The following is a 13,391-nucleotide window of genomic DNA, read 5'->3' on the forward strand; positions in this document are numbered from 1 at the left end:
GAGTTAAAGAACTTGGCTGAGCATAATGGCTCATGGAAAGCTTTTCTCATCTCAAGAGGAGGAGTGCCATAGGTGACAGTAGGACACCAGGTGGGTGACGGGGATGCTGTTGTGGTGCCACCTCTTTTGTGATGCTGGGTAAGGTCAGCACTGAGCTGTTGTGGAGGATGTTGAATAACAGCTACTTTCTCAGTCCAGATATGCTTCTGCAGGTGAAGATAGGGCAGCATATGTCATGCTGGCAAAGTGTTTTGGGCTCCCTTGAAATGAGAGGCATAATATGAAGATAAGAATGTATTTAATATATCATGTTTAATGGCAGGACTCTCTGTGAGGCCCAAGTATCTCACTGACTTGCATCTCACTTGCTTAATGAATCCCAAGGGTATTTGACCACTTGCCTTCCCTAGGTGTTCTTGAAAAGCCTCGCCTAGGAGCCAGCGGGAATGCAGAAGGATAATCCATGTGTAATGCCAGCAATAAAGATAGTTGCTGAGCCCTATATATAGATATTTATCATATAAAGATAGGTGGCTCTATCTCCCCCCTGATGTGTTCTGCAGTATGTTTCATGGGATCCAGCTTTAGTACCAATAAAGTTTGGTTTAAATTGGATTCTGGGAAAAAAAAACAGGCAGAAAAACAAACATAGCAACAACCTGCCCTTTGAATAGTGATGTCCTGGCTGGGAGCAGGCATATTAGCTCAAGGCTGAAACAGGCCCGTGATCCTGCCTGCCCCTTGAAAGCACAGCGGCCTTGGGGGAAAGGTTTTTTCCCCACACACAGAAGTAGGAATCCCACGCTGATATTCCTGCCTCAACAGGACCTGTGCATTTTCTAAACAGCTTAGCTGCATGAATCAGAAATACACTTCCAATCTGCTTTCCTCTTCCCCTAAGGCAGCAGGAATGGGAAATCAATTTAGGACAAATTGGGCTAAGTCAAACTAGAGATAATGCTTTTTGAAATCAGGGGAATGCTTATTTAGAGCGGGTGGGTGCCAGGACCAGCGTGTGCTGGGGATCAGGTCTGGGTGGTGGGTACGTGCCTTGGGCTGTCCCCCCTGTACACCCATCTGTCTTGGCAAGGAGAAACTGTGTGTGTGTACATTAGTAAAGTGAGCCGGGAGAGCTCTGCTGAGGGCTGCTGAGCAAGCAGGGGACAGCTTTAGTTAGTTGCTGACTCCAGCTGAACTGTCTGGTCCCCTCACACACCATTGCTTAAAATCAGACAATGGTTCACCTGTGGGACCATCCCAGTGGAGAGTTGGATTGGAGCCATGGAGTCGCTTTTGCTGCTGGGTTCCTCAGTGTTAACCATCTGCAGTTTGCTAATGGGCCATGTAAGCAGCTTGTGTTTGGGGTTTTGTGGAGGTTTTGAGTTGCTTCATGGGTGCTGCACCATGCAGATACCATGGGGGTGGCTGGCGTGATTCCTGCAGTAGGGCTTGTATTACAGATAACACACACAGTATGCTAAAAGAGTGGCTGACGTTCCCTTCAGGTCCCTCATTCCCCATTTGCTTTCAGAAGCATATTCAGGTAGGGGGGCATTTTACTGCCCTTCAGAAAAGCCATTCATATTTATCTCTAGAGAATTAAAATTCTCTGCTTGTTTGCCTGTTATTCTGCAGCCGAAGGACATCCAGGCATCTCACAACCAAGAGGAAATTCCTGCTATCCCAGTGCAGTTCTCCTGATCTCTATAATCATAGAATCATAGAATAGTTAGGGCTGGAAAGGACCTTAAGATCAAGTTCCAACCCCCCTGCCATGTGCAGGGACACACTAAATCACATCACCCAAGGCTCTCTCCAACCTGGCCTTGAACACGGCCAGGGATGGAGCGTTCACAACCTCCCTGGGCAACCCATTCCAGTGCCTCACCACCCTAACAGGAAAGAATTTCCTCCTTATATCCAATCTAAGCTTTCGCTGTTTAAGTTTTAACCCATTACCCCTTGTCCTGTCACTACAGTCCCTAATGAAGAGTCTATCCCCAGCATCCCTGTAGGCCCCCTTCAAATACTGGAAGGCTGCTATGAGGTCTCCATGCAGCCTTCTCTTCTCCAGGCTGAACAGCCCCAACTTTCTCACCCTGTCTTCATACAGGAGGTGCTCCAGTCCCCTGATCATCCTCGTGGCCTCCTCTGGACTTGTTCCAACAGTTCCATGTCCTTTTTATGTTGAGGACACCAGAACTACACACAATACTCCAAGTGAGGTCTCACGAGAACAGAGTATAATGAAGCAGTTTAGGTAGGAAGGAAGCTCTGGAGGGCTCTAGTCCAGTCTGGGTTGTCACAGAAGCTGTAGGAGACATGTCTGGACTGAGGAGAGACCTGGGAATGGTGGTGTGGGTTGGTCTTTCTTGCTTGGATGGACTTGTCTTTCACAGCATCCTAGCAGAGGACCACCTTGTGTTTGACCCATGGGATTCCTCATCAGGCTTCTCTATCTCTGTCCCAAAGGTCCTTTTCCAAGGATCTCTCCCAAAACCTCCCTCTGAGCTCTTCTCCTGTTTTCACCCTTCAGGCTGTAACAAACCCTCCACCATCCCTACAGGCAGAGATCCAGACCTTGGAGGCTCTTCCTCCACCACATTGTATGTAACTTCAGAAAGCAACACCCTGTTTGTTCGTCCTGCTTGGGTGATGTTCAGCAGCTCCATCATTCTGGAGCTGTTGCCAGCTCCTCCTGTTTGTACTGCAGGATGGAGCAGCGCTGGCACAGGCTGGTTTTGGCAAAGTGCAGGGGTGAGGCTTACACAAGGTAGATTCTGCAGCGGGAAGAAGACACAGACAGATCTCGCACAGCTCAGAGTAGTGAGCAGCCACAGGAACTGCTGGTGATTTGTTTCCAACACTGTTCTCAGTAAGAAGAAAAACCAGTTAAAAATGAAGAAAACAAATTCCTGAGTGCACAGAAACAACAAATAAAATATGACCTTACTGGGCAAGGGTTTTGACAGGGATACAGACTGGAGAGACCTATTGCAGTGGCCCTGTGGCACTGTCATTATACGCCATGTGGGATGTGCCATTGAGAGATGCGTTTCTCCCAGAGTGTATAAAAGCTGTCCTCTTCTAATCACCACCCACTTAGCACCTTGAGGTAAATCAATACTTACTCATCACTGTAAGATCGTTTCATGCAATCAGTCAAGAAGAGATCCTGAATGAGGAGGTCTAACTTTTTACATCAAATTTGAAATGTTTGGGGAAATATCGATGTGCCAGGAAAACTGCTGAGCCAGAAAGTGTTCCATTCAAAAGTCTGATTTGAAGATCCAACTTTTGTGTCGAGTTTCTGCTTGTGATGGAGTCTTTTATAATGCTTATTGCTATTATTAGGACATCATGGGGAATCCAAGCAATTCGTGGAAGTGACCCTTTATGGTTTTTGCCTGACCAGGGCTGAATGCTTTATACCAGAGGAAAAGCAGAAGATTCTTTCAACATCAGCAAGACACAGAGTTTTGAAAGTTTGAGTATTTGAATACTCACTCTTCATTTCTAGGTGTAACAGATACGTAAATTCAAGTCCACTTGGATATGGAACTGGCTGGATGGTCACACTCGGAGTTGTGGTCAGCAGCTTGATATCCAAGTGGAGGCCAGTGAGAAATTGACAAGTAGTCCCTTCAAACCCAAACTGTTCTGTGATTCTGAGTCTCTCAGCTTTGCAGATCAGATTTCTACTGAAATCAATTACTCGGCAGTGATTTGGGGTTTTTCCTCAAACTAATTTCCACTTTCTTCCTTTCAAAGCCCATCACCTCATGTTCCGTAGACTGTTTCGTTAAGTAGGTTTGGACAACAAGTGAAATATTTCTGCCTTTAAGTGAAGTGAAAATGGACTTTTGTCTTAAGTCAGTTTATACCTTACTCTACTTACTATACGAATACCTTCCTCACATTACTTCTGTGTTGGGTGCCCGTTATGTGGGGTTCAGCACTGTGATTCAGGTACTGTCCATATTGGAAGATAAATGTTCTCACTCACGTCTTTAACTCATGCTGCTGCTGCTGCTCATCCTTGTAGCTTTGAAGGTGGCAGTCCTGTTCTGCCCACCCGAGGGGATAGGTCCTCTCCCATCAGTTGGTACTTGTGAGGAGCTGGCTGTGCATCAGTCAGCCAGGGCACCCACTGAGTACAAACCCAGTTTCTCATTGCCTGTTGGGAGATTTACTTTGTGAAACATCTTGTTCAAGATGTATGTGGTCTTATTTGGAAGACAGACAGACTTGGAACAGCTCATCTCATCGGTGGCTGCCTGAGTTCTTCGGTACTGCCCTAAAGCTCAATTAGCAGTAGTTATCAGGAGGAAGACATGACATGCTATGAGCAGCCACCCCAAGTTGTAGCTCCTGATGGATGCGGCTTCCTGCTCTGCACCAGCCACCTCTCCAGACGTGAGTTTTCACCCAAGCTTGTTCATCAGAGGGGTTTGATGAAGAGCTCTCAGAGTTCAGCTTCAAAAATTGTTTGACATTCACGCTGTGCTGCTTATTTGTGATTGGCCTGAGAAGTTAGAGGGTTTCTAAGAGTCACTCAGGGCTGTGATTGCAATGAGCTCTTCAAGCCTGAAAGCTTGCAGGTGGGGAGGAAAAGTTCTACTCCCATGAACGGGACTGGGAGGAATTTAAGTAGCAGGGGCTATGTACATAAAGGAAAGCTGCAGAAGAGGAAGAAAGCAAGATTTTGACTCTCACCTGGTTGTGCAAATAAACATTTTGTTTAAATTAGCTCCAGACATGACTGCAAACATGTATTAGGGGTCCTTCAAATGTTTGTTAAGGACTTTCTTCAAAGTGCTCCTTAATCAAATGCTCTTACCACTGTGAGTGGTTTGCATAACTGGTTCCTCCTTTTCCCACCCACCAGGACTGCTGCTTGAGAAACAGTTTAATGGAAAAACTCTGAAGGAGAATGCTCTGATTTTAGAAGCTTTTGTAATCTCCACTGGTTAGAGTTGCCTTTCTTTATCTCTTACGGCTTTGTTCAAATCCTGCCATAGCCTCTCGCAGCTGGAGCCAAGCCAGAGTAGTGTAGCTGTTATCTTCTCAGAAGCTATGGGCCGTTTGGCTACCCCAGAAGAAGGTGTAAACCACCTCATCACTAAGCAAAGCTTTGCCACACTGGCTGTGCTACACCATCCCTTGCTTAAGTAGGAGAAGTTACTGAATGTGCAGATACTCCTCAGAGTAGTAAGGCAGTGGTGTGTAAATGTGCTGGTACATCTGGCGGTTCTCTTGCCGGTAGCAAACTCCATGGCTGAGGGCCATTTCTTGTCTTTGCTTGATTTCCCCAGCTGTAAAAATAATCTAATGGGAAAACATCAGGCTCAAGTCTCATTGGAGAGCATTTTCCTGTTGCTTTCTGGAATGCTTTGGGCTTTTGGCGCTCTCCTCTGAGATGCAGGGAGCACTTCACGCATTACAGGTGCTTGGTGCAGGGATGTGCCAACAGCTATCACAGGAGAAAGAGCTTGTGGAACTTTCCTATGCTGCGAAGCTGTGGGGTGAGTCCAGATTCTGCTCCTGGCTATGCCACAAGATGCTTGGGGTGAGTTAAAATGACTTCGGGTTTCAGTGCTCCCCCCCAGCTGGAGTGCTAAAAGCATCTGTGTTACAGAGCATGAGGAGATGTCTAGGAGGACCATGTGCTGGCTCTGAAAAATGGACTTATGATGTGGCTACTTGATTTGTAGCATCACTCGACTTTTTTCCTGCAGGGACACTCTGTCCATGTCTGTGCATGGGAAGATGTGGAAGCAAAATCTATTTGAGTCAAGCAGTATTTGCTGTCGGTACAAGATGAGGTGCAGTCTTTTTCAAAATCAGAAATATTCCTTCCAGAAAGAGTGGATGTAGGGGAAAGCTCTGTGTTCACGTATGTCCGAAGAAGAATGATTAGGTACACTTTTTATACTATAATGGTTTTGTTTTAACTTATTTAGCCTGTAGTACCTGGGGATCCACAAGAGAAAGAGAAGAATATTGCTCGAAGGAGGGCTTGCTTCTGGAAGGGCTGTGCTGAGATGAAGTGTAATAAGATGTTTCTGACAGGAGGCCATGAGGGAGCTCTCCTGTGTGTAGACATACACACAGGCTCCAAGATATATTTATATATATGAGTAAATAGCTGTTCACTCTCTGAATGGACCTTAAGCAAATACCACATTTGTTGGAAAAAATGTCCTCTTTCTTCCACCTTGGCGATAGGATTTGATGGAAGGAGGAAGGTACCTATTGTGCAAATGACCTTGGGGAATTACTTTTTCTTTTCTGATTACTAATGCTATAACACAGTAAGAACCAACCAAACAAAAAGAAACCGAAACTCCAGACTCCCCTCTTTTTCTCATCTGTTTGAAACCTCTGGCTGACAGGGCTAACTTCCTTGTGTATCAGTAGGATTACTTGTTTCAAGCTTGATCTGTTCCAGGACATCTGAACATGTGTCTCCTTAGCTCAAACCTGAAGAAAGAAATGAAAGCACTTGTTCTTATACGGCAGCTTCATGCCTGTTGCATCCCATGGTCAGGACAAGTGTGCTGACACTAAAACTCCACAAGGTGTTTCTTCTAGCTGAATGTTCATCATGACAATGAGGAGCTAGAAGTTACCTCTGATGACTAAAGCAACCAACCAAAGCAAGCATGGCTGGATCAGCCCCTTGCATTGCTGCACACTGGACATTGGCTTGAAGAGCTGCAAGGGAGCCCCCATCTTGAGTAGTCTATAGTTTCTGTCTCATAAATGGTCATAAATAACCCCAAACCAGCAGCTTTATCTTGGGAGAAGAGAATGAGGATCAGCACAGCCCCTCTGTGCTGGTAGTTGAGGGCTTTATTGCTTGAGCCTGTTCACACCCAGCTTATAGCGCCATGTTGCAGTCTCTGCTTTAGCTCGAATGACTTTCCATCTGTCCTGATGCTTGTCTGTATGGAAGGCAGCTGTCTCACCCCTCAGCTTTTGTTTGCTAGGATAAACAAGCCAAAACCAAGCAATCAGCTTCCTTGTTGCCTCCCGTTGATGCTTCCCAGGTGCAGCAGTGGAACTGGATCTGAGTTGTATGGATCTGTCTGGTGCCTTGGAAAAGCCTTCTGATCCGTCAGGCTTTCTCCAAATGACCTTCACTGTATTTGGTATATGAATGTCCTGCTTGTGTGCCCAAACTGCAGCAGTGACCTGGGGACTTTCCTTCCTTCTGGCCCTGTCCATCACGGTGTGTCCAGCCGGGTGTCTGGGGCTGGTGCCTACAGTGCAACACTGGAAGCTGCAGCATCAACCTCCCAGTTACCCCAGTTGGGCATCATCATCTCAGCAGGAGAAGATGCCAGTAGGAACTGGTTATGACATTTTGCACTTGCTGTTGCCTGATTTCTGCCTCTTAGCCATGAAAAACCTGCCAGAAGTTAAGCATTCTGCACACCTTGAGAAGGTCTCGAAATCGAAGATGTCATTTGTTTCAGATTATCAGACAGCTCTGGGAGCTACAGAGAAATCTGTGTCGATGTCTTCTATAATCCCATCCAAGCAATATTTGTTCCACTGTGTGAAATAACTCAGTGACTTTCTAATTACACAAATCTAATTAAAGGCTGAATGTAACGACTGTGCCTAATCATAATGATACACCCATTTCATTAAAAAACAAAAAAAAAGATATTGCTTGTGTACAACAACCCACCTAATTTAGTACAGAATTAATATCTGCCTCCCTGGCTGGGACTGTGCAAGCACCAGCTCATACGGGCACCCGTGGGAGGTCTACACAGCCAAGCTGAGTCTCGTGTAGCTGTGTTAGAAATGCTGGTTCTCTTGTAAGGGGGCTCTCAAGAGGTGTCTGTGTGAGATGGGGATGAGAAAGGACTCTCCCAGCTGGCCAAGGCTCTGGGGAACTATGGTCTTGCGCCTGGACCAAGCTTTCAGGTGGCCACTGAGCTGGGTTTTAGTGGATTTTGTGTCTGAAGCTTGGTGGTGGTAGGGCAGCAGAGAAGCCTTTGCTTCATTTTCACATCAGCTCTAACTGATCTGTTCTCAAAGACCAAAGCAGCCCCAGCAATTATTTATCTTACACTGAAGATCTTTCCTCCTGTGGCTTTCAGTGCACCAAAGTCAGGAGTGGATGGCACCGATCTGATGAAACCCTGTTGTGTAAAACTTCTCAGACCCGCTTTTCCTGCAAGGTATCTGCCATCAGCAGTGACGTAAAAGCGCAGAACCACTGCAGTGAGCAGAAAAGCAGCACCAGCTGCACTGTCTGGGTGCCAGGCAGCTTGTCAGGCCTCTGCTAACTGATGCTCTGGTCTATTGATTCTTCCTTTCAGCTCTAATGCAGTGCCTGCTGTTACAGGAGCTCCAGCGGCATTCTGATCAGGAAAAAATGGTTTCTTAGAGCAAGGCACAAACCTTAATCTATGCAGTCAAATACAAGTTACAGAGGGAACGGCTGCACTTAGAGGTCTGGGATTGTCTAGTAATATTTTTCATAGAATCCCAGAATGGCTTGGGTTGCAATGGACCTTAAAGCTCATCCAGTTCCAACCCCTGCCATGGGCAGGGATACCTTCCACTAGAGCAGCTTGCCCCAGGCCTGGTACTTGGTGCAGTACTTTATTGCTGAAATCATTCTTGTGAAAAATGGCTTTATCCTTTCCTTGCCTTGGTGAATGGAGGAGGAATTTTGTCTTGCTGCATGGAGACTGCACCCAAATTTGTCAGATCTGCAAGAATTCAGATGTCAGAGGAGAGCTAAATATGGGACAGAGGGAATAATATCAGGGCAGTGAGGTTAAATAGATAGATAATTGATTTTTTCAGTGATGGTCTCGGGTGTAAATCCATTGAGGTTAATGAAGTAAGGCAAATTGAATTGAAGAGCCTTGTATGGAAAGCTTAGCCTGGCATATAGCAGGTTTCAGAGGCTCCTTGTGGTACTCCCATGGCGGTTTTTATGTCTGCGTCTTGGTGTCAGCATATTGCTCATTTATGTCGGCTGAGGGGAGCTGAACTCTAATGGCTATAACCATTTTAACTTGCAAGCAGGAAAGGAAACCCCCTTCTTGTTTCTTTACTTAAATACATGGTATGTGTGTTCCCAGGGGCTTGTTTCTGATGTCCCTTCAGTTATTTGGTGGACCTCTGGACCACTTGCTCTTAGTGGTGCTGCACAGCCCTGAGCTTGCTGCATCCCAGCCCTGTGTTTCTGCAGTTCTCTTGGAAAAGCCCTCTGAGGCATTGCAATTAGAAGTATTTTGGGGATGAGACATCAAATATTTGTCACAGAAGCACTCATGACATTTTGGCAAGCGTTAGTTCTGGAACCTGAATTAAAATGTGATACGGATCGCTGTATCCTGACCTGGGGATGCGTGTTTGACTTGGGATGTGGATGTGTGCTGATTGCAGCTACACAGCTCAAGTGGGAAGGGAAGGAAGGCCTGGCAGTCTCTGGATTTGAAAGCCCATTGGGATTTTGGTGGGAGGTGATACACAGCATACAAGGAGGGTTTGCTACAAATGGCGCATCCAGCTGTGACTTAGGGGACAGAGGAGATGCTCTCCCTGCCAAAAATCTGATGAGCTTACAGGCTCGTGTTATGCCATGCCTCTTGCTACGGAGAGGGATGGGTCCCAGCCCTGGGAGCTGGCACACTGGCACCAATACGTGATGTGACCTTTTGGTCCACAGCTCTTGTGGCCCCCAACTCTTGCATACCTCGCACCCCAGCCAAGCATCGCCCCAGCAGGACCTGCCCCCATGTGCTGTAACACCCAAGCATTCTGCAGAGGACACTTCACTGTGGAGGTACAAAGGCTGTGCCTGGGTTTCCAACGGAGGTGGCCCACAAGAAAGGGTTGACCTGAAGTCTTCTCAGGCCATAGAGATGCTTCACTAATTTCTTTCCTGCTGGCCTCAAAGTTTGTGGGAAGGACATGCCTCATTACAGAAATGTGTCCGAGGGCTCAGCCACGAGCAGAGGGTCTCCTCCAGTCCTTTGCATCACTTACGCCTGGCCGTTGTTAAATCCTTCATGTCTGTCATGGGTAATAAATTATACCCTGGCCATCTCATGGCTGTTGATGCACCACTCCATGCAGCTCATTCAGCAGGACCCTTTGCTGCTCATGGCCAGACTTCTAAAAGCTTCTTGAGTCCTCTTAGCTCAGAATTTACTGTTCTAAATGATGCTGACAGTGAGCAGGATGCCTCGTCTTCCCTGCAGCCCCAGCTGCTGCTTCCCAACACCCGCTGGGCTCTGGCACAGCACTGTTTAACCTTGGTAAATGAAACTTTGCAGGTGTTATTGGAGGAGAGGACTCTGCCAAGCAGCAACCCCCTGGGTCTCATCTGTTCTTTGGCTTTCCTTGTGATTACCCAGACTCCTCTAACAGCAAGACAGGAGCAAAATCAGGCTGAGAAAACCTTAATCTTATCACGGCCTTTTGCAGCATTTTTCTCAAACTTGGAAATCGGTGGGAAAAACAGAAAAAAGCTTTACAGACCACAGCTTCCACCCTAGCTGATCTTCATCATCAGGCCTGGTATGCACTTTGATACTGGTATACAGTTACATATGCAGCAGCTATTGCAGGGAAGTCAGTCAATACTTGAGAGATGCTGTCCCAAATGAAGCAAAATATTCCTTCAGGCATATTTGAGTCTTTCTGCCCTTTTGTAGTGAAGGATTTGTTGTGCAGCCAAAATTCTCATGGCAGGGAATCCACACGGTCTGGCTGCTCCCCTTGCTCCGGGTTTGAGGGATGCTTCATTCCTGTGTGGTTGGTGCTTGTGCCTTATCAACTGTGGCTGTCCACATGCTTTTTGAGCGGTAGCCATGGGACATGGCTGTTCCAGAGTGGGCAGTTCTTTAGGGCTGCCACCTGCCAGCCATGCCACCATGAAGTTGTATCCTGCTGCTTTTAGCAATGGACCTTGTCCCTGGAGCTCTGGCCCTTTGGGCTGATGAAGAACCAAAACTCATGTGCAGCAGGTGCCCATGTCTGGTGTAGGGCAGGAGCCATGAGGAAAGCACGGTGGGAGCACTTTGGGCAGCACAGAGCAGCCCAACCCTGCACCAGGGTGGGACATCTCCCACCCACCTCAAGATACAGCCTCTAGGAGAGATTTCTTCTTGGATCCCAGAAACTCCGCACAGTTTGAGTGTGAACCTGATGACACCTGGATCCCAAGCTCCCTAATGTGGTGGGAAGGGGGAGAGCCTTTACCAGAGCAGTGATTTCCATCTCTTGCCGTTCCCCTCTGTTCCTGTGCATTACTCTGGTTTGTGCAGCAGCTAAAATTAACTGAATGAAAGGTGTGAGCCTGCAAAGAAGGAAGAGAAAGGGAACCCCTGTGTCTGCCTGAGAAATTGGACTCCTACAGCTGGTAGGAGCCTGTCTGTCACGCAGACAGCATGTGTGGAGGTTTCAGCCTCTCGTGTTGGACAGCCACTGGCTACATAAACAAACAAGCTGTGTTTCTGTCTTCGGTCACCCTACCAATGCCTCTTGCTAGCCTTGACTTCTTGTCTTGTCTCTGTATTTTTAGCTGCGGAACATCCTGTCCCCACAGCCGGAGGGGACCTGAGTTTTCTCATACCTTCCTGAACGCGTGAAGCCAGCTCTCGCCCTTCTCTGTGTCCCAATTTAGAAAAGGAGAGGGTGGCAGTGCGGTTTCTTCCCACTTGTGCCGGTGTAGCTGAGCTGAGGACCTGAGATGTGAATATCCACTTGCTTGGGAGCTTATTGGTGGTTGTGCTGAATAAGAGTCTTTGTGAAACGGTGAGGCTGGCACTTAACGTGAGATGGGGTGACATAAGGCAGAGGAGCCTTTGAGTGCAGAGTGGTCTGTGGTCACAAGGCAAGGACCCAAGGGTCAGGTACAGACTGAAACTGTTCAGTGCAGGGGCTTCTGCACTGCATGTGTCTCCTGTAGTACATGTCCAGGCATCCGCAGGTCTGCATGGAGCAGGAATCATGGTGTGTGTGCTCATCCAGGACTGCACGTGCAGGGAGCAGTGTGAACCGCGCTTTCCTCCTTGAGCCTAGCACTGAGGGGGCCCGGTGTGATTTTTCCTTCTATCTTTTATCTCGTTCATATACAAAGAAATGGGGGAACAAAAAAATCCCCACACTTGATTACATTCAGCAAAATGCAGTGTGTCTTTATATACTACTGAGAGGGGGATGAATTTAGGAGTTTATTCTCCTTTATTTAAAGCCCAAAATGATTTAGCACAATGCAGAATGAAATGTCACTTTGATTAAATGATCAAAAGTTCTTCCATTTGGCAAATGCTGGAATGAGCACGTGTTTATTTTATGTCAGTTTCAGTCATGCTAAATCCACCTTTGCATCCTTCTCAACTCATGTACCAAAATCCACCCTCTCAGCCCTTGCATTTTCCTAGTCCTGCTTTTGGACCCCCTTGCCCTGTCTGAACATCTCCATCCCAGTTCTCATCACCAGCTTGGTGGGGCTGCAGGCTCAGCTCCTCACCATCCTCTTTGCTCCCTGTTTCTGCACTGAAGTCCTTATTCAGGTGCTCACTTAGGCATGGACTTCAATTTAAGCAGCTGAATGGCTCCCTCGATGGAATTAAGGCTATTTGTGTGCTTGGAGTTAAGTACACGCTGAAGCACTTTGCTGGATGGAGGCATAAAAGCGCACAAGCTTCAACCGAGCAGTAAAACAGGTTTATAAGGCACTGGGGGCTGCCAACCCCATTCCTTGTCCCAGTGGTTAGTGGTATAAGATGCCCTGGGAATTGTGTAAGCTCCCTGCCCTCCGCTGGTGCAGACTCAGTGTCCTGAGGCCTGTTGTCTGTGCCACACTGATGAGTGTCCCTGAAAGATTGTATGAGCATCCTGTGCACTGGGAGGGAGCCATTCAAGGTGACAGGCTGCTTTCTGTCAGCTTGCTAGCCTGCAGTGCCTGTGCTCCTAGTATGTACCTGTAATATTACAGAGGTGCTGTTTTGGCCCATTGAGGTGTCCCAAAGCAGGCAGGGTACAGGGTGATGGAATGAGTCCCAGCCAGGGTGCCCCGGCATCCCTATCCCCACGCTGCAAGTGCCATCGTGGGAAGCGACGCACAGGGATTATTCAGTCAGAGAGATAGAAAGCAAGACTGAGCAGATGCAGGAGTAGGTTTTGCTCAGTGCAATTGGGTTCATGCGAGTCCAGCTGCTCCTCAGGTCCCAGCAGATGGATCACGCCATCACAGTCTGATCTTGCAGATTTGATGGCGATGGCTTGAGCTTGCCCTTCTTGTCCTCTGCCAAGAGAGGGTGGTGTGGGGTTATGTTGTTATCTCGCTGCAAACCAGGCTGAGAGGAGGCATTGCAGGCTACACAAGGTTAGCTGGTTTTCAGTTA

The 13,391-nt window shown here is 47.4% G+C and overlaps 1 protein-coding gene and 1 pseudogene across 5 annotated transcripts in view; one reads left to right on the top strand and one right to left on the bottom strand.

Moving 5' to 3' along the window:
* RALY (RALY heterogeneous nuclear ribonucleoprotein) overlaps positions 1-13,391 on the top strand; it is a 152,402-nt gene that overhangs the window by 49,980 nt on the left and 89,031 nt on the right. The gene's annotated exons all lie outside the window — the stretch shown is intronic.
* The window catches only part of LOC133224084 (kelch-like protein 10), a 40,930-nt pseudogene continuing 32,720 nt past the window's right edge, over positions 5,182-13,391 (bottom strand).

Source organism: Neopsephotus bourkii, unplaced genomic scaffold (assembly GCF_033783945.1).
Source record: "Neopsephotus bourkii isolate Nb327-2 ecotype Australia unplaced genomic scaffold, CSIRO-AGI_Nbou_v1 NB_1663, whole genome shotgun sequence".
In the NCBI taxonomy this organism is placed as follows: domain Eukaryota; kingdom Metazoa; phylum Chordata; class Aves; order Psittaciformes; family Psittacidae; genus Neopsephotus; species Neopsephotus bourkii.